At 39.5% G+C, this 27,090-nt stretch overlaps 1 protein-coding gene across 2 annotated transcripts in view; it reads right to left on the bottom strand.

Annotated features, from left to right (window-relative positions):
* Fbxo15 (F-box protein 15) overlaps positions 1 to 27,090 on the bottom strand; it is a 315,106-nt gene that overhangs the window by 30,208 nt on the left and 257,808 nt on the right. For both annotated transcript variants that reach the window (XR_005496060.2, XR_005496061.2), the window contains 2 exons: positions 11,020 to 11,176; positions 8,201 to 8,374 (listed from right to left, as the gene is read on the bottom strand). The gene's annotated coding sequence lies outside the window, so the exon portion shown is untranslated. The remainder of the gene's footprint in view (positions 1 to 8,200; positions 8,375 to 11,019; positions 11,177 to 27,090) is intronic.

Here is a 27,090-nt window from a genome sequence, read left to right as displayed (position 1 = left end):
GCTAAGAGGAAAACTCATAGCGCTGTGTGCCTGCAGAAAGAAACAGGAAAGAGCATATGTCAGCAGCTTGATAGCACACCTAAAAGCTCTAGAGCAAAAAGAAGTAAATACACCCAGGAGGAGTAGAAGGCAGGAAATAATCAAACTCAGAGCTGAAATCAACCAAGTAGAAACAAAAAGGACCATAGAAAGAATCAACAGAAGCAAAAGTTGGTTCTTTGAGAAAATCAACAAGATTCATAAACCCTTAGCCAGACTAACGAGAGGACCCAGAGAGTGTGTCCAAATTAACAAAATCAGAAATGAAAAGGGAGACATAACTACAGATTCAGAGGAAATTCAAAAAAATCATCAGATCTTACTATAAAAGCCTATATTCAACAAAACTTGAAAATCTACAGGAAATGGACAATTTCCTAGACAGATACCAGGTACCGAAGTTAAATCAGGAACAGATAAATCAGTTAAACAACCCCATAACTCCTAAGGAAATAGAAGCAGTCATTAAAGGTCTCCCAAGTAAAAAGAGCCCAGGTCCAGACAGATTTAGTGCAGAATTCTATCAAACCTTCATAGAAGACCTCATACCAATATTATCCAAACTATTCCACAAAATTGAAACAGATGGATCACTCCCGAATTCCTTCTATGAAGCCACAATTACTCTTATACCTAAACCACACAAAGACCCAACAAAGAAAGAGAACTTCAGACCAATTTCCCTTATGAATATTGACGCAAAAATACTCAATAAAATTCTGGCAAACCGAATCCAAGAGCACATCAAAACAATCATCCACCATGACCAAGTAGGCTTCATCCCAGGCATGCAGGGATGGTTTAATATACGGAAAACCATCAACGTGATCCATTATATAAACAAACTGAAAGAACAAAACCACATGATCATTTCATTAGATGCTGAGAAAGCATTTGACAAAATTCAACACCGCTTCATGATAAAAGTCCTGGAAAGAATAGGAATTCAAGGCCCATACCTAAACATAGTAAAAGCCATATACAGCAAACCAGTTGCTAACATTAAACTAAATGGAGAGAAACTTGAAGCAATCCCACTAAAATCAGGGACTAGACAAGGCTTCCCACTCTCTCCCTACTTATTCAATATAGTTCTTGAAGTTCTAGCCAGAGCAATCAGACAACAAAAGGAGGTCAAGTGGATACAGATCGGAAAAGAAGAAGTCAAAATATCACTATTTGCAGATGATATGATAGTTTATTTAAGTGATCCCAAAAATTCCACCAGAGAACTACTAAAGCTGATAACTTCAGCAAAGTGGCTGGGTATAAAATTAACTCAAATAAATCAGTAGCCTTCCTCTACACAAAAGAGAAACAAGTGGAGAAAGAAATTAGGGAAACGACACCCTTCATAATAGACCCAAATAATATAAAGTACCTCGGTGTGACTTTAACCAAGCAAGTAAAAGATCTGTACAATAAGAACTTCAAGACACTGAAGAAGGAAATTGAAGAAGACCTCAGAAGATGGAAAGATCTCCCATGCTCATGGATTGGCAAGATTAATATAGTATAAATGGCCATTTCACCAAAAGCGATCTACAGATTCAATGCAATCCCCATCAAAATACCAATCCAATTCTTCAAAGAGTTAGACACAACAATTTGCAAATTCATCTGGAATAACAAAAAACCCAGGATAGCTAAAACTATCCTCAACAATAAAAGGACTTCAGGGGGAATCACTATCCCTGAACTCAAGCAGTATTACAGAGCAATAGTGATAAAAACTGCATGGTATTGGTACAGAAACAGACAGATAGACCAATGGAATAGAATTGAAGACCCAGAAATGAACCCACACACCCATGGGCACCTGATTTTTGACAAAGGTGCCGAAACCATTCAATGGAAAAAAGATAGCATTTTCAGCAAATGGTGCTGGTTCAACTGGAGGTCAACATGTAGAAGAATGCAGATTGATCCATGCTTATCACCCTGTACAAAGCTTAAGTCCAAGTGGATCAAGGACCTCCACATCAAACCTGATACACTCAAACTAATAGAAGAAAAACTAGGGAAGCATCTGGAACACATGGGCACTGGAAAAAATTTCCTAAACAAAACACCAATGGCTTATGCTCTAAGATCAAGAATCGACAAATGGGATCTCATAAAACTGCAAAGCTTCTGTAAGGCAAAGGACACTGTGGTTAGGACAAATCGGCAACCAACAGATTGGGAAAAGATCTTTACCAATCCTACAACAGATAGAGGCCTTATATCCAAAATATACAAAGAACTCAAGAAGTTAGACCGCAGGGAGACAAATAACCCTATTAAAAAATGGGGTTCAGAGCTAAACAAAGAATTCACAGCTGAGGAATGCCGAATGGCTGAGAAACACCTAAAGAAATGTTCAACATCTTTAGTCATAAGGGAAATGCAAATCAAAACAACCCTGAGATTTCACCTCACACCAATGAGAATGGCTAAGATCAAAAACTCAGGTGACAGCAGATGCTGGTGAGGATGGGGAGAAAGAGGAACACTCCTCCATTGTTGGTGGGATTGCAAACTGGTACAACCATTCTGGAAATCAGTCTGGAGGTTCCTCAGAAAATTGGACATTGAACTGCCTGAGGATCCAGCTATACCTCTCTTGGGCATATACCCAAAAGATGCCCCAACATATAAAAAAGACACGTGCTCCACTATGTTCATCGCAGCCTTATTTATAATAATAGCCAGAAGCTGGAAAGAACCCAGATGCCCTTCAACAGAGGAATGGATACAGAAAATGTGGTACATCTACACAATGGAATATTACTCAGCTATCAAAAACAACGGCTTTATGAAATTCATAGGCAAATGGTTGGAGCTGGAAAATATCATCCTGAGTGAGCTAACCCAATCACAGAAAGACATACATGGTATGCACTCACTGATAAGTGGCTATTAGCCCAAATGCTTGAATTACCCTAGATGCCTAGAACAAATGAAACTCAAGACGGATGATCAAAATGTGAATGCTTCACTCCTTCTCTAAAAGGAGAACAAGAATACCCTTGGCAGGGAAGAGAGAGGCAAAGATTAAAACAGAGACTGAAGGAACACCCATTCAGAGCCTGCCCCACATGTGGCCCATACATATACAGCCACCCAATTAGACAAGATGGATGAAGCAAAGAAGTGCAGACCGACAGGAGCCGATGTAGATCGCTCCGGAGAGACACAGCCAGAATACAGCATATACAGAGGCGAATGCCAGCAGCAAAACACTGAACTGAGAATAGGACCCCCATTGAAGGAATCAGAGAAAGAACTGGAAGAGCTTGAAGGGGCTCGAGACCCCATATGTACAACAATGCCAAGCAACCAGAGCTTCCAGGGACTAAGCCACTACCTAAAGACTATACATGGACTGACCCTGGACTCTGACCTCATAGGTAGCAATGAATATCCTAGTAAGAGCACCAGTGGAAGGGGAAGCCCTGGGTCCTGCTAAGACTGAACCCCCAGTGAACTAGACTGATGGGGGGAGGGCGGCAATGGGGGGAGGGTTGGGAGGGGAACACCCATAAGGAAGGGGAGGGGGGAGGGGGATGTTTGCCCGGAAACCAAAGAATTATTAAGTATTAAATAAATTTTAAAAAAAACTATTAATAAAAAACCTGAGAGGGGGTACTATAAAAAAAGAAAAGAAAAGAAATACTCAAGTTAATAAAAAAAAAAAAAAAGAAACCCAGGCAATAGCAGTCTTCCCTTCTTGGTAAACTTAAGTGCCACTTTAAAGAGGAAAAAAAAAAAAAGATTAAGTTCTAGCATCCTTTTCCCCTTAGGAAAAACTACCTGTTGAGAAATCTAAAATATCTCTAGTTATCTCAAATTTATAGGACTTTTAAGTTCATGTTTTTGAAAAATACACCCAACTCCAAGAGGAGGAATAAGTTATCAGTCTCAATAACCATAATACAATCATTCCATAGACTACCTTGAGCACTGAACACAGGTCACCAACCTTAACCTCAAGAGCCAGATGACACATCTACCAATCTAGTGTCACCTACCTTCTGCTTGAACAGAAGCTTCAAGATCATTGGCAGAACTGTCTGGATACCCCTGTACACTCAGGCACACCTCATCAACCCTTAACTTACTCTCATACTAGCAGTCCTTTATGTCTGGATCTAACTTTAACGTCTGCCAAAATCTGGTACCAAATAATTTACTGAGGCACTAATACGTTCATTGGGGGTCTACACTTTCACGCCACCACCTGACCTACCAAGGACCTTTAACATAAATTTGAGGCTAAGTGCTTGGGAGGTATATTCAAAAGTATTGCAGCACCTTACATAGTCACCTACTATGCTGCCATATTAGTGCATATTCTGCCTGGTTTTGTGTCAATTTGACACAAGCTGGAGTTATCACAGAGAAAGGAGCCTCACCTGAGGAAATGCCTCCATGAGATCTAGCTGTAAGGCATCTTCTCAGTTAGCGATCAAGGGTGGGAGGGCCCATTGAGGGTGGTGCCATCCCTAGGCTGGTGGTTCTGGGTTCTATAAGAAAGAAAGCTGAGCAAGCCAGAGGAAGCAAGCCAGTAAGCAGCACCCTTCATGGCCTCTGCATCAGCTCCTGCCTCCAGGTTCCTGCCCTGTGTGAGTTCCTGGTCTGATTTCCTTTGGAGATGAACATCAATGTGAAAGTGTAAGGTGAATAAACCCTTTACTCCCCAACTTGCTTCTTAGTCATGATGCTTTGTACAAGAATACATACCCTGACTAAGACAATGTATATATCTAGATCCCCCCAAACTGGAATCACAAACCCTTTGTTCCCCCCTCTCTGTTTTATGCTTCACAATTTGTATGAGATACCCATCATTTTTATCTTGCTTTCATCCCTGAAAGCTAGTCCAATAACCTATCAGTTGAACCAGGCTAACTAGGTAGACCTTGGTGCACTCTCAGAGGTCAGAGGAAATCTGTTTCAATCCTTTCTCCCATTCAGCTATTCAGTGAGTCACAATTAGTATTTAACCACATCATCAGTGTAGTGTGAACAATAGCAGCCCAAAGGCTAATGATGGCCAATTGCCAAGGTGACTTTGCGCTATACAGAAAACACTAACAAACTAAAAGAATTGCTCTTTTCCACAGCATACACTTTCCAATTCCTTAAAGAAGCTTAACAATACCTCTCTACCCCCAGAAACTTGAAGTACATAGAAAGTGTGCTTCAGAGAATGGAGGACCTAGAGCCTTAGAAAACAAGCAACTCCAAGGTCTTTCAGGCTGACAGCCTCCAGTAAGTGGGAACTTGATGATGGATATGTTCCTCAACCAGTCTCCTGGCTGGAGCCACAGAGGACAAGGCTCAGTAACAAGATCCCAACAAAACCTCCAACACACCGGACTGAAAACTGTGGCTACAGCAGCACCAGGGTCCTCAACCATGAGGAATTTTGCCCTTGCCTGGGGCCATCCTAGCTGATTAAGAAGCAAACAATCTATTCTGCATAAGAAAAAGTTTTCTTTACCGTCTGGGGAAAGACTTTCCCTTAATGTTAACTAACTCCCCACTGATCCACTCTGAAAGCTTTTAGAACTCCATGATGCTGTTAGTACATACTGATTGTTGTTCCCTGTCTCTGTTAGACAAGGCAAATTAACCCATTTGCTGAGTTTTATGGAAAGAGACTGCAGATTTGTTACATTAAAGTGGTAGGATCAAAACCAGTTAGGAGTCTAATGCTGGAGCCCCTAAACTCCACTTGAAGACCTGTGCTCTGGGGACCCATCCCCGAGTGCACTCTCTGGTTTTAAGGGAACCTATAAAACTAGCACCTTCCAGCTTTAAAAGCTCTGGCTACTGAGATACAGGACCTTAAGCATGACTGCAAGGGTTATAACTCAGCCTGTGAATGTCAACCCAACCATTGATCAAGAACACCGCAAACTGGGGTCTTTACATTGCTTTCTGAACCTGTAATGTGTAATCCTTCTACTGGAAAGAGATTTTTGGAACCAGTGCCTATGGAATATCAGTATTTTTCAAAATTCCCCCAGCGTCATAAAAGCCTGCAGTCCCTGATGAAATATTCAAAGATCAAACTGTCATAGCTTTGAATTGTGTGCATGATTATAGATATTATATTAGTCCATCATGACTGATAAATTGCAAACTCCTCAAGGTGAGTCTCATTCTCTCCTCTGACAAGCCATACAGTATAATTTTATATTTCAGTTCTAATTTGGTAGGAGTGTTTGTCTGTTTGTTTGTTGTTTAATGAATCACTGTACTCTGGAGTTTGGAAATGCGGAAGAGAAAGAAAAGACAGATCGTGACGAAATGCTTCATATTCGCATGGTGTCTTTCCCAGCTTCATTTTAGTTGCTGTGATAAAATACCTGACAAAAAGCAACTAGAGGAGGGGTTTACTTGGTTAATTATGATATAGTTCCAGAGTACATTCCGTCATGCAGGGGGCACCTTAGTGGTAGGAGCTGGAGGAAGCTAATTATATCATCTCTAGTCAAGGTATCCATGCTGCCTCCTTTTAGCATTTCTCACTCTTACACACTTCAGAACCTAACTGTACCTTAGACAGCCTAGGGAATAGCACCACCCACTATGCAACAGGCCTTACTTCATCAATGAACAAACAAGACAATCCTCTATAGTCAGGCTCATAGGCCATGCTGGTCTAGATAATTACTCATTACCTCTCTCTTCCTGGGTGATTCTAAATAGTGTCAAAAACAAGTTACCACAGAATCTGAGCCTAGAGACAATTAGTGATAAGAAAGAACTGTGAGTGTAGCTCTGCATTCCCAGCATCCACAGAAGAAATTTTTCTTTAAATAAAAAATATAATGAAAGAAAGTAAAAAAAAAAGACAAAAAAACCATACTAAGTTAAGCTAAGCATCACCTGCTATATAAAATGCAACTAATTAAAACAACTTCCTTAGTTATAATGCATTCAAATGGGTCATATTTTGATATGGTATAGAGAAGAGCCCTAATCTGTATGTGCTTGATATAAATTTCTACAAAAACAATCTATGTCATAGTTCTTCTGGAAAATGAAGGTTGGGCTGTCAGGGAGTACTTCCCTAAAGTACCATATCATTCTGAGCACATGGGAAATCAGTGACAATGGAGACCTGAATGTTGACTCTGAGGACACCATAGACTCAGAAGAGCTAGAAAGGCACAGATGAGAAACTGAACTATGTTCTGAAGTAAAAGCATAGTGATAACTAACTAAAATGGACTCCAGTGTGATAAGGAAATGTTTCAAGCAAGGGAGAAACTCTAGAACAGACATGATGTGGAGAAAAAGAAGAGGGGAAGGAAGACGTAAACTCCATTCACAGTCCTCAGTGAATATGCTGGGCACTCGGTGTCCACTCAGCCAGAGCTCACACAGAATGCAAAGACGGTTGTAGACTGAGGAACACTACAGTATCTTACCAGGTAACAAACCAGCACAGTGGTTCTGAGTAACAAGAAAACCTTAAATAACACGATGTGTTAATTAACCTAAAGTTTGCAGGTGTTCACAGTGAGAATCCTCTCTGCTGCCTATGAAAAGAACGGCATGTCAATTTTTTCATAAAAGTTTCTTACCCAACCCGCATCTCTGCATTATCTCTGACTGTGGTGATGAATTAATGCTGGTGTTACAAGAGTCCCCCTATCCTGATTTGCTTTTCTGGGAGGCAAGATTAGAACAATTCCCCACTCTTCCACCTCCCCATGGGGTGAAAGACACTTTCAGATCAATGCATTGCTGCCCCAAGTATGATCCAAGTATGGTTTTTCTTTACAAAGAGGAAGGTTTGATCACTTATTTCCGCATGCCTCCCTTTCCAGAAGATACTCCCTAACCCCCACCTTGGTTCTACATGCCATGTCCTACCTGAAAGATCAGTGTTACATTTGGTCAGGGGGGGATTTGAATGAAAGGTTCTAGAATGCTGGCTCCACAAGTCATCCCTCCACATGGTATTTCTCTTGCCCTAGATAGCATTTCAGATGCAGGGTAATACAGGGGTCATGCAGGGGTCACAGAGGTGACACACAGGGATGCAGGGTGACATAAGAATGACACAGGGGTAATACAAGGTTGGCACATATAGGAGTAACACAGGGATCACACAGGAGCAACACAGGGGTCACTCAGGGGTCACATAGGGATAACTCACGTAGAGGTCAACAGTTACTGCCTTGTACTTTGCACTTAGCTGAATATATCCAAAAGTGCCCATGGCTGAACATCACATACTTCTGAGAAATCTGGGCCAACAAACTCCTTTAGTATCTCAACACTCAAGAAGACATGCTCAGAGGTGCACAAGCCCCAGGCACTCCTTGTGCTCCTTAAAAAAAAAAAAAAAAAATCTGTTTAATAACAGACAAGAAAAAAGAGTATATTTTAGTCATGGATTAGCCACATATACAATCAAAAGGGATTCTCTAATTTTAAACCAAGGTATAAGAAAATAAACAATGGTATTTTCAGACGTTACAAGATACTGCTGCATTTAGTGCTGGAAGTAGTATTCTATATTTACTTTATTTGAAACCAGCCAGGAGAGTAATCTGCATGAGAGCACACTGAACTCCTCCCATGTCTTTCCAAGAATAACAACCCTAGGCTCCACAGCTGTGAGCTAAGCCCATCAAGAGGCAGCTAAATAGCAAGCAGCATTTTGCAGTTGGTCGATACCACAACGTGTGCACTTCAGGAAACAAAAGCAAAAGAATTCTGAATCTCTGTCTCGAGATGTTAAAATGCTGTGCATCCCATTGGCAATGGTCCCTCAGTCTGGGCTATCATCCCTTTCAAGGCATCTATGAGGTTTACATGTTGTTTCTTATTTCAAGAAAACCTTAATTTTTAAACATCTGAAGGTCTACAAAGTATAAACGGTGCTATCCGGGGTTACCATGCATCAGTCCAAAAGGATTGATGGTTACTAGCAGTCACTGTATAGGCAAGAAGCTCTCAAAGGCTGGAGTCCAAAACCTGTCACCACCCACAGAAAGAAAGCTATACATGTGGTCAGTGTCTGAGCCTGAAGGACTGAAGTTTCAAGGAAAGAGAAATTTAATGATGCATTTTTACAAAAGCCAATATTTCCTTTCTTCCTGTGCTATTCAATAAATGTTTTCTCCATTTTTTGTCGAACATTTACTTGAAACGAGGCCAGTAGATGTGGGTTTAATATTTACAAAACAACCATATAATTCAACATGAAATATAGACGGCAAAAAAAGAAGCAGGGAAGTCAACAAGGGTACGTATGACTGCTTGTCTTCACTCAAGTCGGGTTTTAAATGAGAGAGAGGAAAGAGGGAAGGAGGCAGGGAGAAGGGGAAGGAGGAGGAGAGAAATAGGAGAGACCGGGGTAAGGAGAGGGAGGAAGAGTGATTACAAGGGAGGGGAAGGATGAAAGGGGAGAAGGAACCAAAGCAGTGTCAACAGCCTGGGGTAGTCCAAAGTCCTTCTAACGGTCAAGGAAAACTAAAAAATGGGAAATTACATCATTAGCAGGGATGCAAGTAAACAAACTAAGTCTCAGAATAAAATAAATATTGCTTGTCTTCTCTCATTCATTTGTAAGTACTAGGTTATTCACAGGTTCATAAAGCCATTATAGGCATATATATATGTATATATATATATATATATGTGTGCATTTATACTGTCTGAAATTATAAGCAAGACTGAGGAAATGGGGTGCAGACAAACACAGGGAAATGGGATATCATCAAAGTCCTTGAAACCTATCACTATCTATAATGAATGTATGCCAATAATTTATTTTACGCTTCAGGAGGTATCCATTGTCTTTGCCCTCTTACATTTAAACTCCATTCAGTGGTACTATGGTATAACGAACTCCAAAGAGAAAACTATTTCTGTTTATCACCACTTTCCTGAGTTGGCAACTGGAAAATAAGAGACCATTGCTGGAGTTGTCACTTTTCTCTGCTGCCAGTTCCGTACAGGTGAGACGTGAAGACAATAGATGACGTCTCATGTGACCCTTCTAAGTGTTTCCACAGCTGGCCTGGTGCTGTACATGATTGGTTTGGGGTTCTTAAAGTGTTCTCTGCTTACTCTCCTTTGTCTGGTTGAGACCAGCAGTGTTTGTCAGCAGTATCCCTATGGGACCTAATGGGCAACGTAGAAAACTAAGCTTTATAAATAGTCATCTGATTTCAACACTCAAAATCTAATCTTTTAATAAAAGGACAGGAAACGCAAACTTCCAGAAGCAATAAAGCCACGCATTCTTTAACAGTAGACAACCAGTAGATTTACTGCACATCAGCATGGGCCAAACACTGCCCTTGGAGGGCTGCGGTGGAATCAAGTTAGGACTGTTGCCACACAGCATGGAAAAGAGAACAATCAAGTAGGGCAAAATGTTATGAGCGTTATATAACTGACGTTCCCTTTTTTAATGCTGGTAGTTTATATAGCTGACTTAAGCGCTTAGGCAGAAACTTCCAATTGCTGATGGACACAAAGCAGGTAGTAAAGACTGATACCCAGAAAGGATCACAGACCTTCAGCCTGTGGGAAAAACCCAGAGCAGATTCCTAAGAGTTAACAAACAGTAGCGGGTCAGGTCAGGAGTGTTGCCTGTGCAAGCAGCCCGCCATCCTCAGAGAACACACAGTCATGCCCCTCCTGGTCTCTAGTATCATCTAGACGGGGATTATTCAGGAACATAGTTGTTATGGGAAATGGAAAGAGGCAACCACATGGAAGTGAGAAAACGAATGAAGCACAAGCAGCCATGGTCCCCGTGAATGATCCTCACTGAAAGGGCCGGAAGCCCTGGGAGCTCCGGCATCCTTTGGAGCACTATGTTGCTTACTTTTCTCCTTGCTGGGACAAAACACCTGATAAAAACAATCAAACAAAGGGCTTGTTTTTGGCTGAAAATATGTGACGGTATTGTCTGTCATGTTGGAAATCAAGAGCATGAGGAAGCTGGTCAATTCTTACCCACAGTCAGGAAGCGAGGAGAGAGGAATGCACTTGCTCAACTTGCTGTCTCCTTTATTTCCAGCCCAGAGCCCAGTCTACGTAGTGATGTGGCCAGTTAGGGTGGGGCTTTTCCTCTCAGTAATCTAAAGGTTTGTATCATCGATGATTCTAGATCCTGTCAAAGTGACAACAAAAATGAACTATGTCAGACGTTTTCTAGTCCAAAAACACCCCTGTCTTCACACCTCCACATGTACACCCAAAGCTCTGTCTGAATAATTGTCTCCGGGTTTTGGGAGCTAGAGATGCAGCTCAGCAGTTAAAAGAGCCTGCTGCTTTTCCAGAAGACTAGCGTTCAGTTTCCAGCACTCACCTAGGGCATCCCACAGGCTCTAATTCCAGATTGAGAAGTTATGACACTCTCTTATGGACCCTGTCAGTACTGACAGACAGGTGGCCTATACTCACATAGACACATAGACAATGAAACAATTATAATAACCTTTAATGATTTCCTTCATCATTATCATTACCACTGCCATATTTATTAGCTAAATCATTTCCTTTGGTCTCTGCTTTGGCCGTCTCTGAGAATTTGGGGAACATAGATTAAAATCAGCTGTTAGGGCCCTGGTTCTTTGAGCATGGCAGATGAACAGCACCATCTAGCAATTCAGAATTTGAAGACAGTGATTTCTAAAGTTTCTGTAGTGCATAAAAATGAGGCGCCTAAATTAGTATGTACTTGCAAGGATTGTTTTTTTTTTTTTTTTTTTTGAAAACACCAAGTTTAAGCCTTTAAAGATATCTGTTTAAGCTGAGGTCTGAGAAGAGGCGGGACGAGCTGCCCCAGCCCCTCTGTGCCTGGCACTCTGGAGGACTCCAGGCTCTATCTTTGGCTGACCTTCATGTAATATCCAGAAGCTCGGGGAACATCAGCTTAAGACCTAGTGTTGGAAATTCAATGAAGACTTTCGATACCAAAAATCAGCTTATGTCCAGGACAGGAAAATATGAGAACAAAATGTCCTTCCCTATCTTAGTATTGCAGAAAGACCAAAATGATGGACTTGCTGTCATGTTTTTAACTGAAGTAGGAAAAGCATGAAATATGCCATTTTCTTTCTAAGCATTACTGGCTCCTGCAGGGCAGCTGGGCTCTTTCAACACCCAAAAACTAAATGACAGAACACTTTTCATGCTATTACTGGAATCTGTCCCTTAGCTCTGTGATTCATGTGATTGTAAGCTAGATGCCCCAGGAATTCTACAAGCAACAACAAGGGAGGAGATATCTATGCCATCAGCAAGAGGAGAAGAAAAGACACAAACATGAATGTCAAAGCCCTGAGAGCAGGGTACTGCGGCTGAGGCTTGTTTCCCATCCAAGAGCTTCTGTCTGAAAATCAATTCCTTATTGATCATAGGGTTAAAGTAGGAAAGTGTTTATAGAGTTTACAAGTTTTATATGGTGAGAGAGAGAGAGAGAGAGAGAGAGAGAGAGAGAGAGAGTGTTAGAGAAAGAGTATATGTTTTAACCATTTCATGCAAATATCAGAATATCAGAAGTTTGGTATTAATTCTAATATTGAATTATTTTTAAATAAAAGGAGCTTTTTCTTGAATATCTAAGATAAAAATAACCATTATGAAGCTTTAATACAGTTTTTTAACTCCTTCAAAAGTTCATACATGCACATGATGTCTCTAATAGTCTTCACCACACATCTTTCCCTCTCATTGTTCCTGGATCCCTCCTCAGCATTCGCCCTCCAAGATCTTGCCCCCTATAACTTTATTATCTTGTGATGCACTTTACTGGTTACATGAGATGAAAGTTTCTGTATTGAAAAAGATACGTTGTACTCACAAAATACGGTATTCCCTTCCATTAGAGAGCAGAAAGTAGATCACTGGGACCAGTTTGTGCTGCCTGTATGCACAGTGGTGTGGGACCATCCACTGGGACATGGTCCAATGGCCACAGGCCACACCGGTGAAGAAAACTGACTCTTGCTTAGAATCCATCAACTCTCCATAGAAAACTCAGCTTGACGTGGGAGCTCGGGATCCCATTCCACCATATGCTGGGATGCTGTCTGCCTTGAACATACCCAGACGCTGGGCAGGCAGGAGTTATTGATTTTATGCATGTTGTGATCCTGTCCTGTCCAGAAGAATTGTCTCACCTGCCTCCTCCCCAGCCTCTGACCCTTATAATCTCCACATGTTACAAAATTCTGAGTAATATAAAAACAGGTAAGAACAAGTCCCCAAAATCATTTTAAAATATTCACAGTAATATTTGTATTGTATAGTTTATTCACTCCTCAGTAAACGTGGATGTCCACATGCACATCTGGGTTGTGTTAAAGAAAATGAAACACAACAGAGAATATGCTCTGTGAATCTTTTTATTTTCTTTTTTTTCCATCTTTATTAACTTGAGTATTTCTTATTTACATTTCGATTGTTATTCCTCTTCCCAGTTTCCACGCCAACATCCCCCTAATCCCTCCCCCTCCCCTTTTGTATTGGTGTTCCCCTCCCCATCCTCCCCCCATTGCCTCCCTCCCCCCAACAGTCTAGTTCACTGGGGGTTCAGTCTTAGCAGGACCCAGGGCTTCCCCTTCCACTGGTGCTCTTACTAGGATATTCATTGCTACCTATGGGGTCAGAGTCCAGGGTCAGTCCATGTATAGTCCTTAGGTAGTGGCTTAGTCCCTGGAAGCTCTGGTTGCTTGACATTGTTGTACTTTTGGGGTCTCGAGCCCCTTCAAGCTCTTCCAGTTCTTTCTCTGATTCCTTCAATGGGGGACCTATTCTCAGTTCAGTGGTTTGCTGCTGGCATTCGCCTCTGTATTTGCTGTATTCTGGCTGTGTCTCTCAGGAGCGATCTACATCGGCTCCTGTCGGCCTGCACTTCTTTGCTTCATCCATCTTATCTAATTGGGTGGCTGTATATGTATGGGCCACATGTGGGGCAGGCTCTGAATGGGTGTTCCTTCTGCCTCTGTTCTAAACTTTGCCTCCCTATTGCCTCTTAATGGTATTCTTGTTCCCCTTTTAAAGAAGGAGTGAAGCATTCACATTTTGGTCATCCTTCTTGAGTTTCATGTGTTCTGCGCATCTTTTTCTAAACCACAATTTGTCTGTTTTTGTTTTTATACACTATCTTTCATAGCTTTAGAGTACACGTCTTCCTTAGAAAGTTTTCAACTTTCTTTTTCAATTTGTTTCCTAAATTAAGAAGTTGTTTTAAGCACACGTGAGGAACTGGAAAAGAGGAAGGAGGCAAAGATCACACTGGTAGGGAAGAAGATCAGACCTAAAGGCCCGAGGCCATATGAGAATAGGGCACATCTATTGGAAGCTACGTCTACAGAAGACCAGCTGAAACAACTAGCCTTGTGGGACTGAGCAACTACTAGGTCCTTGGACTTCCCATTCACAACTGACCATTATTGGGGAGCTGGACTACAAATAGAGATGGTCTGCCAGGAGCATGCTCCCTCCAAAGCCCATAGCCAAGAAGTGGGACCCCACTTCCTCTCCATTGACTGTCCAAAAAGAGACAAGCTAGGAGCACATGGGGCACAGGGGCCACAGGGTGGCCAAGGACAGGACCCTTCTGGTCTCTTTCTGCACCCAGAGCTGAGCATCCCAAAACATGCCCCCAGAGAGCTGGGCTGCCAGGACCGTTCTCCCTCACAGGCAGAAGATACAATAGAAAATATTGACACAATAGTCAAAGAAAATGCAAAAAGCCAAAAGCTCGAAACCCAAAACATCCAGGAAATCCAGGACACAATGAGAAGACCAAACCTAAGAATAATAAGTATAGAAGAGAATGAAGATTTCCAACTTAAAGTGCCAGTAAATATCTTCAACAAAATTATAGAAGAAAACTTCTCTAACATAAAGAAAGAGATGCCCAAAAAAAAAAAAAAAAAAGAGATGCCCATGGACATACAAGAAGCCTACAGAACTCAAATAGATTGGACCAGAAGAGAAATTCCTCCCGTCACAAAATAGTAAAAACAACAAATACACAAAACAAAGAAAGAATATTAAAAGCAGTAAGGGAAAAAGGGCCAAGTAACATATAAAGGCAGAACTATCAGAATTACACCAGACTTTTCACCAGAGAGTATAAAAGCCAGAAGATCCCGGGCAGATGTCATACAGACCTTAAGAGAACACAAATGCCAGCCCAGGCTACTATATCCAGCAAAACTCTCAATTAACATAGATGGAGAAACCAAAATATTCTATGACAAAACGAAATTTACACAATATCTTTCCACAAATCCAGCCCTGCAAAGGATAATAGATGGAAAACTCCAACACAAGGAGGGAAACTATACTCTAGAAAGGCAAGATAGTAGTCTTCTTGCAACAAACCCAAAAGAAAATAGCCACACAAACATAATTCCATGTCTAACAACAAAAATAACAGGAAACCATCACTATTCCTTAATATCTCTTAAAATCAGTGGACTTAGTTCCCCAATAAAAGACATAGACTAACAGACTAGAAACGTAAACAGGACCCAGCATTTTGTCGCATACAGGAAATGCACTTCAGTGAAAAAGACAGACACTACCAAAGAGTAAAAGTTTGGGGGAAATTTTTCCAAGCAAATAAATGGTCCCAAGAAACAAGCTGGAGCGACCATCATAATAGCAAATAAAACTGACTTTTATTCAGAAGTTATCAAAAAAAAAAAAGATAAGGAAGGACACTTCATGATCATCAGAGGAAAAGTCTACCAAGATGAACTTTCAATTCTGAATATCTATGCTCCAAATGCAAGAGTACCCACATTCCTTAAAAAAATCCCTAAAGCTCAAAGCATATACCACACAATAACAGTAGGAGACTTCAACACCCCATTCTCAACAACAGACAGATCATGGAAACAGAAACTAAACAGAAACACACCGAAACTAACAGAAGTTATGAACCAAATGGATTTAACAGACATCTGTAGAACATTTCATCCTAAAACAAAAGAATATGCCTTTTTCTCAGCACCTCATGGTACCTTCACAAGAGTTAAACATATAATTGGTCACAAAACAGGCCTCAATAAACACAAGAAGATTGAAATAATCCCATGCATCTGTCAGATCACCATGGACTAAGGCTGGTTTTCAATAACAACAAAAACAGAAGGAAGCCACACAATTTGATGTTTAAAAAAATAAGAGTCCAATTTTATTTCCTTCCCAATAAATCTCTAGTTGCGCTCCAATATTTATAAAGTGTCTTATGGTTAAATTGAAATACTAACTAATGTTACATGATGAGTTTCAATAGATCTAGAATATTAACATTACTTGATATCTTTGGTTCTAACTGAGGATGATTCATACCTTTAATTATCAGGGACTATTTCTAATTTATTCTCAAATACACAACTTCCATAGAGAATTTTAAGTCAATTATAATATGATTCATTTATATAAAATTCATATATATAAAATTGTTGATATATTATTGTACACTGTGTAAAGATTGTCTTTGTATTATTTAACTGCTGACTTTGTGCTGATAGAGAGTTAAGTGTAGACTGGACATTGGTATTGTTATTTTTATTGGATCATCTCTTGCCTGGGAATTTTGTAAGCACACTTTTTCCCATCCTCTTATTGGTTAAATAAAAATCTGGTGGCCTACTGCGAAGCAGGAGAGGAAAGGCAGGAAGTTCAAGGAGAGCTAGAACTCTGGGAGGGTGACTGGTAAGAGAGAATTGGCCAGAATAGAATAAACAGATTAATAATTTATAAGAGCTGGTTGGGAAGAAGAATAAGCAAAAGCCTTAAGCAGTCATAATAAATATTAGTCTCTGGGTCATTATTTGGGAGTTGGCAGTCCAAAGAAAATCCTGTTATATAAAATAAATACATTTTTCAAGATCTGATTTTATAATTTTTACCAATTATTTTTATTGAAGGTATCTTCCCACTTGTTCAAAACTTTTTAACAGTACTCAAAAATTTAAAAATCATTTGTTCACTTAGACGTTCATGACAACTTATTGAGAAATCCTTAAATACTTCATAGTTTTTTAACTCAGAATTAAATTTTTCACATTTTTATAATCACCTGGTAAATAATAATCTATAGAAAATTGCTAATTTGTTTATGAAATCTCATTTATGTCTCATTTGGATTTTATTTTATGAAATCACATCTTTGCCAAAGTAAAACATTTTAATTTTTTCCATTAGTCAAGAGGCAGAAAATGTCAAGGAAAGGGGGGGCATGAAGCTACTTCTAGGCTCCCCGTTCTACTCTACTGAATAGGATTCAGTTCAGAGGGACTTAATGCAGAGGCCACAGGAGCCACAGCTTCCTCATGATTCCCAGATCTCAGAAACATGACTTACCTAAAAATGACTGGGAATATGTGTCAGTCTGCACACTATGTGGTTTTCTACTAAAAACCCAATTCTTGCTGTCTTTCCTCTAGAAAGAACAATCTCCAGGATAGCCATCCCTACTGAATGAGGCTTGTGGCAGGCTTAGATGTTCCAGCCTGTCACCACTCTCCATGATAGGAGATTGGAGAGTGTGTTCCTCTCTCTCCCCTAGAGATGGGTTCAGCTCCTCTCATTTCACATGCATCAGAAAATGCCTTCCTTAGTCAATACCATGTGTCGTAGGATTCATCCTGAAGTCCTCATGACAAAAAGCCACCACCAAGGGAACCTACTGTGAAAACACTTCCTTTTTCAACATTTATAACAATTGTTCCAGTGAGTGTAACAATTACACAGAGTCACCCAAGTAGTTCAAATCATGGGGCATCTAGTTCTCAATGCTGTTTTTTTTTTGTTTTGTTTTGTTTTTGTTTTTGTTTTAGCAATATTGGGGTGGGGGTGCTCCTTAATGTCTATTTGATTCATATTGCTTTTATGTCTACTTCCTTTTTAATATAATACATTGTATTGATTCATTTTCTGGTACTGAACCATACTTTTATTCCTGGATAAGCTTAATTTAGTCATTGTATATTATTTGGTCCTGTTTGTCGACATCTCAGTTAAAATTGTATATCTATCTGTAAGTGAGAATTATTTGTATGAGTTTCTTTGTACTGACTCAGCATGTTTTGATGTTTAATGTTTACAAGCTTCTAAGAAATAATCAGAGAGTTTTCTATCTTACCATGAAGTCTGTTTTAATAAAATAACTTTAAAATTATCTTTCTTTTCAGCATTGAATATAAATCAGAATTGAAGTGATAAATTCCAAAGTATTTTAAGACTTATATACTGTTATTAATTATTTGACAATTTTATATAATGTATTTTCATCATGTTCACTTCCTCCTCAAACTCCTCAGATCCACGTCTACCTCCAAAATCCACCCAACTTCGAGTTCTTTTTTTTTTTACTTCTTTTCAAAAATCTTCAACTCCAATTCATATCATTCAAATAATTTTGGGTGTGAGACCTGTCTTGGAATGGTTTTGACCAATCAGAAACCTGCCCAATAATAAAACTGGCTGTCACTCTCCCAGCAGTTATCAAATGTCAATACCTCCTCAAGCAGTAATGAGACTTTATATCCACCACACCTCAATGCTGGAAGATGTCTGGATTGAGGTTGTGTAGGTCTTATGTCTGACAAGTATCTCACTGGTACAATAGTGGCCTGGGTGTTAGGGGAGTGACTAAACACTTTCTGATTAGCTCTAATGTCCATCCCATAATATGGAACACATACCTAACACTATTAATTGAACCAATAGTCCATCTGTGGCTATATAAGCTATAGACCCTAGAGGAGAACATACTATTATCACTACTATTCTGCTGAGTGTGCATAGTATTAAAATGATTCCTGATGACTTACTTTCATATAAAGAGCAGAGCATCCTCATTCCTCATCAGTGAAGCTTCTTCATATAATAGAAGTAATTAGCTCAGAGATGTACAACTGGTCTATACATAAAGGATAAGAGACTGAGGATTATGCAGCCCTAAATGGGACATTCATATCACATCCAGTCTCAAGGGACTATTGTGGAAGATAGGGTAGAAAGAATATAGGAGCCAGAAGAGGTGAATGACTTCAAGAAAACAGTTTCCTTGACAGAACAAGGAAGTTGTGAATGGTTTTGCCTTGTGTGTGTTTGTGTATGTGTGTGTGTGTATGTGTGTGTGTATGTGTGTGTGTGTGTGTGTAAGTGTATGTATGTGCACCATGTACCATCTACATGTAAGTGCTCAAGGATACCAGGAAAGGATGTTATATACCCTGGGATTGGAGTTACACTGCTTGAGAGCTAACCGATATGGGTGCTGGAAACTGAACTCATTTCTTCTGAAAAAGAAGCAAGTACTCTTAGCTGCCAAGCCATCTATCTCTCTAGGCCCTGCAGTTTAATTGAAATTTTTAAGACAGTTTCATATAGCTCAGGGTTGTCTCAAGGTCACTATGTATCTGAGAGTGACCTTGACATCCTGACCCTCCTGCCCACCTCTCTAGTGAGTACTGCCATGTCTGTTTTCACATGGTCCTGGGGATGAGTTGAAACCTAGGGCCTTGGGAAAACTAGTAACTCCTTTAACAACTGACTTAGAACCTATGGTATTTTTAATAATAGATTTTGAGCACATTTGTAATAACTACTACAGTCTATTCACGTTTCCTACCATCTTAGTCTACTTCTTTACGATAAAGGCACTAATTTTTCATAGGTTTTCTAATCTATGGTCAGGATCTGCACATCCTTTGAATGCCTTATATAAATTATTGGTGTGTTTTTTAGTTGCATATTTTCAGAATACAGCTCTAAGCAATTTCGACATCTTGTTATTTCTCTGTTTGACTTTCTTTTACCTTTGTTCCAGCGTAGATTCTCAAATGAGCATGAATCCCTCTGCTCCTGGCCCACCCTCCTTACAAATCAATGCATTTAGGATGAGTCCTCATACTGTGTCCAGGCATTGCTGGGTGTCCTCTTCTTTGTTGTTAGAATAGTCTTGGCGATGTTCTCATTGCATCAGAACTCTGCTTCAATTCTGTCAGAGAGTGAATCCTATGAGTATCTGGGCTATTTTGATGGGATTTCCCTATGAGCCCTCCAAGTATCTAAGTTATTTTAATGGGATTTGCCTATGGTCATTCCATGACTAGTTTTCACATTTTCTATATTTAAGGAAGAGAAACAAACAATATTCTTTGGGGAGGTGCATGGACATGTATGAATATGTGCATGTGTGTGAACATGAGGAGTCAGAGGTCAGTATCAGGTGTCTTCCTAGAACACTTTCCACCTTACTTTTTGAGAGAGGGTCACTTCCTGAACCTGAAGATTATGGCTTGAACAGGGCTGGCTGGCCCAGTGAGTAGTTTAACGCTGTATTAAGGTACTGGCTTTTTGTGTTTGGTGTTGGTACTCCCACACTATGCCTTGTACAGTAGTATAATCCTGCCAATGCTGCTTGGCTTCTGTTTCTACTTTTCACCTAAAACTGTCGTCTTCTGCTCATCTTGACTTTTCTTCTCCCATTGTCTGCTCATTTGCCTGTCTGGTTTTCTCTGACTTCTTCTGTCACTGATTTGTTTTTATATCCTAATATTTTAATTATTTTATTTACTTATAATAATATATTATATATTTAAATATTTACATCTTACTTTTTTAGCTTCTACCATTTATGAATTTTTGTCTTGGTAAGCAATCGTAAATTTATTATTGAAGACATTTCTCCTGTAATGTATGATCCAGACACCAGGCATTTTCCCCCAGTAGATGGTAAATTTCCATATTTTCTTTTCTTCATCCTCTGGGGAGAATTGTGAAATGCCTTTTCATCTTATCTCCTGACTCTTAACACCAATTCTAAAGTTTTAGTGATGGGTCTGCTGACTGATTCAAGTCTAGAAATTGGTTCATGGGCCAAGATTCCTTTTTCTGTGATATAATATAGCTTTCCTTTCTTTCCTTCTTTCTTTCTTTCTTTCTTTCTTTCTTTCCTTCTTTCTCTCCTTCCTTCCTTCTCTCTTTCTTTCTTTCTTTGAGAATTAGTTGTCACAGTTATTTTGGACATTGAAGTGTCAGGTGGCTTTAAATTTAGTCCTACAAAGTCACATTTCTTCTTAAAAGGTTAAAATTTGATATGTGCTAACAGCATTTTTGAAAAGAGATTTGTTACTAATTGTAATGTATGAGAGTGTGTATGTTGGTGCATCATGTGTGTGCTTGGTATCCACAGAGCCTAGAAGGAAGGACTGGATCTCCTGGAACTAGAGTTGCAGAAGGCTGGGAGCTCTGAGACCTCATTTTGTCCTTAGCTTCATCTACCAGTTATAGGCACTTTTTTATGAAAAGAATATGGAAGAATCAACATTTACCCGGAACTGCCTAACACACATTGATTTTCATCAGGAATTGGAAAAGGGGTCATTTGTCATAAAGATCACATAGAAATATAAATAATGTGAGATGTCTTACTCTTCTCAACGCTTAAACTGACACTTCTGCATATTTGCAAAATAAAAGCCTAACTATGGTTATTGAAAATTCTATTTTATGACTTCGAATCAAATGGGTTGCAGCCCTAGAGGGAAATAGGTTGCAAAAATGGCCTGCCCCAAGTCCTGTTATAAGGATGGGAAAGAACAGTCTTCCTGCTTCTAGCAATCAAATTGCCTGAAAGCTTCTTTCATTCATTTAAATTTGAAAAGGCTGAAACATTTTAATTGTTCCCAAAAGAACATGGCTCCCTTTTGACTAGAAAAAAATTCTGAAGGCATTCAGTTGAGACTAAAGCAAGAGAATGAAATGTGCAAGCTCAACTACAGGGGAAAATTAAGTTAGAGAAGAAGAAAGTGAAGTCAGCAAAGTGAATACACGATTAGTGGAGAACCATCTTTTAGCATCACTGGCTTGACCTGTGTGAGAGATACTGGACAAGGATGAAGACAAGACAGATAGTGTTCAGCTGTATTTGGAGTCCAAGAGCCCAGTGGGTGACATCGGCGTCAGGACCATGGACAGCACTCACTGTACCAATCCTCAGTGAGCTCACACATAGGTCTTCTCTAAAAACCCATGTCTTCCTCAGCCAAACTACTGAGAATCTATTCTATACCCATCCAAGGTCAACTTCTGGTTCCACAATGAGGGCTCTGATATGATGGCAGAAACTTGAGACATCTGATCACATTGCATCACAAGTGAGGAAGCAGAAAGATGTATGCAAAACTTAGCTTGCTATCTTTTTTTAATATAACCGGAATCCCAGTTCAGAGTATGATACTACCCAAATTTAGGAACAGTCTTCCCACTGCAATTAATATGATCTAGAAACTTCCTCACAGTCATGATCAGAGGTTTGTCTCCTAGGTAATTTTACCCCATGCTTAGCTGGCAGAATTAACCACTATACTGATTCTCCACCAGGAACTCTCAGTGAATAAGTTGAATAACTGTTGCTGGGGTCTCAGCAATGCCAAATGTCCCTCTACTCCCTGGTGACTGGCAGCTATCTCCAGGGCCATGTAGTTATAGAATATATGGGAAGTTGGACAAATCACAATGAGAAAGAATAACATTTAGAATTGTATCCTCACTTAAAGTCTCTAAGGTAATATGGTTCTCCACTCTTCTCCTTACAACCTAGAACCTTCTTGGTGGGCTTTTTGGTGAAGCATCAACAAGTTTTAGAAGTAGATGCATTGGAATATCCAGGTGCTTTTCCTAGAGATGCAACCTTCTGTCACAACTGCAAATCTCAATATGCTGAAGCCACACCTTTTGGACTCAGTGCCAGTAGGAAATTTCTACTAAGCCTGACTTTTCTTCCCTGATCTATTCTGTATGTTACAGTTAGTATCTATCACTTGCCTCTGTTGAAGTAAGCCTTGCTCAACTTCCCATCCACCTTTCCATAGCTGAGTCTAAGACTAGGTAGCATCTCCCCCAGAAAGGCTCAGCAGTGTCCTATAGGCTTACATGTTCTATATTTGGATATAGAATTATACATATACATATTAAGTCCTATCTCTCATGCCGACTATAAAGTTTTGGGAAATAAGGAGCATGTCTTGGTTTTGAGAATCGAATCCCTTTGCTGCACATCTCATTGAACCTGACCAGGAAATATTCATGCTTATTGAAAAAATTCAAGGTCTCTGATCATACATTGTTCCCTTCTCTTCTAACAGTGGGTTTTTTCCTTACTATTATGTATACACTGCCAATTGTCCCAACAGAAAACACCAAGACATGGCACATAACTGGAAGAATTATAGATGTTTCAGAGGGTAACCATAATAGATAAGTGGATGAAACATGTTGCTATGAGGCTGGATGTCATCATAAACAAGAGTCCTTAAACTGTGGCACATTCTAGTGCACATCCTTTTCTTCATTCCATCTTGTCTATTATTCTCATAATGGTCTTAGGAACTCTTGTGTATCTTGAATAAAGCCAAGAACCCTGAAAATAATGTCTAAATATAATGAACCTATCACACACAGACTTGGGAAAGGTGAAGTTTTATACACAGAGAGGACTATGCATAAAATAATTTAAAAGAAAGATATTTTGCTTTTTAGATTTACTGTAACACAAATACTTGTCTCCACTCAAAAAATTGTACTTGAGGTACTTTGCTAGAGTCTATGTTTCCTGGAGATCCTCTGTGGTGTACTGCACTATCTCATCCATAAAAGGATCTGTTTCAGTCTTTAACCCATTTTTAATGAAGGTAGCATTTTTAAAGAGACTTTGTGGTATACATAGCCCAAATTCATGGATCACTTGTGCTTTCTCTTTTTGGCTGAACACCATCTCCAGAGTCCCATAAACTCTCTGGAGTTTGTCAAAGAACACAGTATTAAGGAAATCCAAATAGTACATGGTAGATTATTGTTCTCTAATGATGGCTTACTTTCCATTACCATTGAAGACACTAAACTCTAAAACTTGAAATCAGAGACAAGAGAATATTTATCTACCCAGGAATTCACTTTATTAAATGAAATGCATGGAGATACTTACTGAGAGTTAAACTCAAGATGAATTTAATTGTGAGTATGAAGACAACTCCAAAGTGAAGTAAAATCAAGTAAAAAAAAAGCATGATTAGTTTAAAATAATAATCATGCAAGCTTACTTGAACTTCATATAAATAGTGAACAAATGGTCTTATTTCCCTCATTTGTAGCATTAAACTGTTGCCTATAAAGGAGATCTATTTGTCAAAATAGGCAGCTTTTGTGAGGCTTTAGTACTATTGAGATTCTAATTAGAAAATACAATATTGTCTCTCTTGTCTGAATCTGCCTATATTTTGTTACTTCAGAGATGTATGTGAGAAAACAAGCCCACATGTCTGTCTGGCTTTTCACAAGTGTTGCCATGGGTGACATTCTTACAAAGATGTATGCACAAAAGAAGCACTGCAGTGGTGAGATTTTTGGCTGTACCTCCCTGTGCTCCTGGCCACTCACATGCATGCACCTGCCCAGGAGCTATCTTAGATCCGCAGATGAAAGATACACATGTATTAGCTCATTTGTAAACTGCCTTATTGGCTCTGTAGCTGGGTTCTTCTAAGTCTTCTGTGGCTAGCGTGCCCTTACCTTTACTCCTAGCTCAAAACCTCTAAATATGCCTTCAACTTAGTTGCCCAGTTACTTTCTGTGAAGCCCATTGGTCTTGCTGTCCAAGATATTTTTGAGCTGCCCTTCCATAATCTGCTTTTCTTTTCCATCTACAGTTTGAAGATCTCCCCTTCAGCTCCAAGTCTGTTCTGTCTCTCTCCCACAAGTCTCTCAATCTCCTCCTCTTCTCTTCTAGCCTATAGGAACCTGGAAAGGCCACCTGTCTCTTTTCTCCCAGCAACTGGCCACTGGAATCTTTTTTGATTGATCAAGAATCAAGTGGGGACAAGGACCTTCAACATCAGTACTTGGAAATTCCCAATTAAATCAAAGCATCAGAACCACTCCTATACAAAGCACATAACAAATCAATTAACACATAGACAAATATGGCACAGGAGTCTTAAGAGATAAAGACCCAAGAATACTAATTGATTTTGCTTATTTAATAAGGAATAAACCCTCACAATATGAAAGGGAGAATGATCTAATCTTCAGACTGGGCAGTAAATCTGTCAAAATTGTTTCTGGCTTCCAGATATGGTCTGGAAACCTATCATACCCATTTTAACACAATCTTAGGAGAAGTAAGTTAGAATATTCTATTATGGACAATTCTGTAATGAAGATGGGTAAGTCATAATGACATCTGGTTTCAGCAATTTTCTCAATCTCTCAAACAATATCAAGGCACTATACCTGGAAGTATCATGTTCTAAGCTCAGGTGTGAATAATATGATATGTGATGATGAGAGAAGCCCATGTACCCCTCTTGGTCATATATATTTTGAAAGGTCTTGAGTCACTAAAGTCAACATGCCCATGCACTATAACCTTTAAATAATCTGTCCAGATGTATTGATTTCTATCCACATCATTTTCTCTTCTTGGTAGGTAAGTCTCTACCACCAGGAAACTCCCTAAGGCCTTTATGTGCCTTCCTGCAATACCTTAGTATCTTATATCATCTCACTTTGCTTCTCCTGTTCCTGCATATGCTCACGTATTGTTCTCAGTCCCCGGCATTTATACAGACCATTCGTCCTCCTAAGGCTTTCTTTTCCTTTTTCTTACATGCCTGTACCAATTCATGCTAATTTTCAGCTGTAAACATTACCACACCTGAGGATCCTGCCCTGCCTTTTGTGATCACACAGAATATTCTTCCCATAAGATCTTATGGAATTATTTATCTACACTTGTGACATTTGTCATAATTACAACTTGCCATGTGTATATAGCTGTGTCATTGTCTGTCTTGACATTAAATCATAAATTCTAAAGGGTGGGGGACAGGATCTCTAGTTGTTATCACTGTTCAGCCAACAGCTGGTACATAGTAGGTACAGATTTGTTGAGTAAGACAAAGGAGGGGAACTGTAAAGGAAGATTCCAAAGATCAAAAAGAAAGAACAGATAGGGAGGAAACAGAAATTCCTTAGAAGAAATAAAATATAATGAATGATGAGTGAGTATTCTGACAAATGAAATATGGATTTGGGGTATATCTAATGGGAGCACAACTGATCATCGTCTTGGTTGGGCTGCTTCCTGCTCCAATGTTCTCCTATAAGATAAAGAGGAATTTCATTCCTTCTACACAGTTATGCCAGTAAAGGTAAGAAATGAGGCCCCCACAAAACCTATGCATTTATGAGGAGAGAGGTGCTGTGTGTTTCTCTCTAAATCCCAGTATACTCTTCATTAAGATGCAAATTATACCCAAATCAGTCACCATGGTAAAACAATCCCAATCTCTAGAAACTAAATATTCCTAGAAAGATCTATCAGGACTTTCTCCGCAATGAGTGCTGATCTTTTTATACTTTGTTAACCAAATTCCTAATCAATGCTTCTATGTTTAACCAGTATCTGGCTATCTCTAGGAGCCTTAGAGTAATATTATAAATTGTGGCTCAAATTGCACAATTGATGCTCTTATTGATAAACTATGGTGAGTGGTAAACCATCTACCAACATGTTGCATTAGATGAAAATGTATTATGTTATTATAGTGAAAATTATTTAATATTTTCAAACCCCTAGAGCAGAGCTTGGTGTGGAGTGAGTATTCTCTAAGTGTCATGTAGCTGTTAGAGGTTTTACCTCCACTAAAGTCCCTGCTTCCCCTACGGACTCTGAATTCTTTTCTCTATTCAAAGAGGAACTCAGTGAAGTGTGAGCAATGTATTTATTAGACAGTTCTGAGTATGCCTCTTCCATTTTTCTTATAATATCACATAGGGTAAAAATTGTTCCCTCTTGAGCTGGGCAGTAGTGGTGCATGACTTTTAACTCCAATACTCAGAAGAGAGAGTCAGGTAACCTCTAAGTTAGAGGCCAGCCTGGTGCACATAATGAGTTTTAGGACAGCCAGGGCTAAACAGAGAAACCCTGTCTACAAAAACGAAAAGGAAGAAACAATTCCCTCTCCTATATCCTCCTCGGGGATA

The sequence above is a fragment of the Rattus norvegicus genome, chromosome 18 (assembly GCF_036323735.1).
Source record: "Rattus norvegicus strain BN/NHsdMcwi chromosome 18, GRCr8, whole genome shotgun sequence".
In the NCBI taxonomy this organism is placed as follows: domain Eukaryota; kingdom Metazoa; phylum Chordata; class Mammalia; order Rodentia; family Muridae; genus Rattus; species Rattus norvegicus.
This window is presented reverse-complemented; position numbering and strand designations above follow the sequence as displayed.